The 3,319-nt window shown below is 42.3% G+C and overlaps 1 non-coding gene across 1 annotated transcript; it reads left to right on the forward strand.

Moving 5' to 3' along the window:
• The first annotated feature begins 534 nt into the window (after positions 1-534).
• On the forward strand, positions 535-641 carry LOC147928589 (small nucleolar RNA R71). Its single transcript, XR_015581094.1, has one exon. It is a non-coding gene; the product is annotated as a small nucleolar RNA R71 (small nucleolar RNA).
• The last annotated feature ends 2,678 nt before the right edge of the window (positions 642-3,319 follow it).

Genomic DNA, 3,319 nt, shown 5'->3' on the forward strand with positions numbered 1-3,319 from the left:
ATGCTGGAAGTGTTGCTTGGGCGCGAATCCCTGATTGTAAGGCACGAAAGGCTTTTGTTGACCTTGCTGTTGTTGTTGTGGAGGGTACACCTAATCTTGCGGATTAGCGACATTGTTGCTTCTGTAAGACAAATTTGGGTTTGCCTTGTATTGGTTGTAACCTTTGTTGTATCCACCTTGTTTTGGACATATCTGATCTCTTCATACTACTCACCCTCCCCATCTGGAACTTGGAAAGAGTCATCCTCAGATACAAAGTGGACACTCCTCTGCTGACTTAGCAGGATACGGTCCAGCTTCTCATTGACGTGCTTGAGGTCTTTCTTGTACTTCTCCTCAGAACTTGCGTCACCTCTAACTATGCGGTCATAAACTTTGTTGTAGTTGCCGTCAGACTAGACGAGATTCTCAACCAGTTGCCAACCTTCATCTATGTCCTTGTTCAGGAAGTTACCGTTAGAAGCAGTGTCAAGCAGCATGCGTATCTTTGGAAGGACACCACGGTAAAGAGTGCTCAGTAGTGACTCGTTGCTGAAACCATGGTGGGGACACTGGCTGTGGTAACCCTTGAAACGCTCCCTGGCTTCACATAATGATTCTGAGTTATTCTGAGTAAAGCTAGAAATATCATTCCTGAGACGTGTTGTGCTGGAGTTGGAGAAAAACTTGGCCAAGAAGGCTTTCTTGCAAGCGTCTCAAGTGGTAATTGATCCCTTGGGAAAGTTTTTCTCCCATTGATGAACTTTGTCTCCGAGGGAGAATGGGAAGAGGCGCAACTTGTAACCGTCCTCACTCACGCCGTTGATCTTGGTGAGACTGCACAGACGGTCGAACTCGTCCAAATGGTCCAGCGGATCCTCCATAGGTAACCCATGAAACTTGTTCCCTTGGATCATGGAGATCAGACCGCTTTTGATCTCAAAGTTATTGTTCTGCACAACGGGAGGGACGATTCCAGCATGCTGAGTATGAGTGTTCGGTGCATCCCCAACACCAATGTTTCGCGGTCTTGGATTTGGTTCATTTTGTTATTTCATAGTGACTGGTGCGGGATGATCAGTGAGTTGACGAGCTTGTCGTGGTCGTTGTAACCGATTGATGTCGTCGATAACAGGAAGAAGATTCTGATGCCCTCTTGATCTGGTGTGCATGCAAGGTTGCAATCAACAGGTTCCTGAGATGCAAAACAAACAAGCAGACAACCAAAACAAGTCAGTACTCAGAATGATGAGTGTAAAAGAACTTAATCTTGCAAAAATTGGAATCGTAAATGTAGCAAAAGGAATCCCAAATGGCAACGGCGCCAAATTGATACTAGGATTTTATGTATCTCTATCCCAACAGGTTCATTAACCTTATGCAGTTGTAATACTTAAGGTGTCAATCCAGTTGGGAAACTTTACTAACAATTAAGATGCAATCAAGAAATCACAAGTTAAGCCAATTCAATAAGAGTGTTTTGATCTAACAGTCCTAAAATGATCAGAATGCAAAAAGGAAATGTGTTCTAGAACAAGAAACGAGAATGTATGACAAGAAGCGAAAATGAATGAAAAACAAAAACGAGTCTAAGCATGAACTAAACAACAAGAATCAAAATAGTCTCAGGAATGCAATAAAAGTCAGAAAGAAAGAAGTCCTAAGGATGGGGGTAATTGATGTTGGTGGAGTATCCTAGTTTATAGAGTGTTTAACATGCCACAAGCAAACTATCCCTAAACAATGAATATCACGACTTAGCTAATTCAATCTCTTGACAGAAGCTACTCAGACTCAACCACTTCCAAACCTAGCTCTCGATAGAGAAACATGATCAAGCGTGGCATGACAAACAAGTTCATTCACGTCAACAAACATCCTAGACAACTAATCTCTTAGGCTAGGAACGTAAGTCTCTGGCACTAGTTGGTCAGACATTTCATCGAACACCTTTTGGGTGCGGAAATGTCTAAGACCTAGTTCCAATTGATCAGAGAGAAACTAGTATTTCTAACTCTAGTCCAGAAAGGATCATACAAATCAAAGCTTAAACACTCTACATCCTAAGATCCTCCACCTAATTTATCCCATCCTCAAGAACTACCACACTACTCAGATCCGAAAATCATCATCAAGGATGCAAACCCAGAAAACATTGAAACAAGCATTCTTAGATAGATAAAAATGAGATGAACAAGTTTGTAGAAGAAATCAAATGCAAAAACTCAATGAATTAAAAGATATCTGGATACAAAGTCTGAGAAAGTTTTTGGAGGCTAGGTAAAACCTTAAGAACAAAATGAGATAAAAGATAAGATGTCTCCCCAAAGACTTAACAAAACGTATTTATAGTAAAAACATGTAAATCCCTAAAACTTAAAACGACAAGATGAAGAGTCGGTTTGGGAATCTCATGAAGCGTGTAAGACGGAACGTCTTCTTGACATGTGCGAACGAGTGGTGGCTCGAGTGGGTGACGGTGTTGGCTCGAGTGGTGGAGGTTCGAGTCGACGGGCAGCGGCTCGAGGTGGAGGGTCGAGTCGACGAGCAGCGGCTCGAGCTGGGTGTATACGCATCCACTAAAACGATGATAACTTTTGAACCACACCTCCGATTGGCTTGAAATAAACGGCATTGGAAATGTGACTCAATTCTCTACAACGTTAATGAAGACGTCAAAAGCTGAATCCCTCGACCGGTGGCTCGTCTGATGGCTCGAGTGGTGACTCGAACGGTGGACTCGAACGGCGTCATGGAGGATGGCTCGAACGACGACTCGAAAGGCGACTCGAACGACGTCTTGGAGGATGGCTCGATCGATGAATAGAATGGTGATGTTGAGCGATGTGTTCCGGACGTCTCCTAGATACCTGAAATACTCCAAAATGCACAATGTATGCAAGGATGATGCAATAACTACCTGGACATGTAAAGTGTATAGAAAATACTAGAAAAGGATGCAAAACAATCAGTTATTCTAGCTAAATGCATGATAAATATATGCTACGGAGAGACAAAATATAGACATATTAGACTCTTATGAAGATGTTATTCATATGACATGTTCATTTGATGAAGAAACTGCAAGCCACTACCCCTTAAGGAGACTACCTAAAGCGAAAGATCCAAGACGTTTTGTTTGCTCATGCTCCATAACAAGCATTGAAGTCTCTAACTCTCTTTGTGATTCTAGTGCTAATTTTATTGTTATGTCAAGAAGTGTAGCTGAAAAGCTAGGATTGCGAGACATATCGCCATCCAACCTCAGTTTAGTCTTTGGAGACTCATCTCAAAAAGTTCCCGATGGATTAGTTCGAGACCTACAACTTGTAGTGGGAGA

This window comes from Camelina sativa, chromosome 14 (genome assembly GCF_030686135.1).
Source record: "Camelina sativa cultivar CO46 ecotype springtype chromosome 14, ASM3068613v1".
NCBI classification, from domain to species: Eukaryota; Viridiplantae; Streptophyta; class Magnoliopsida; order Brassicales; family Brassicaceae; genus Camelina; species Camelina sativa.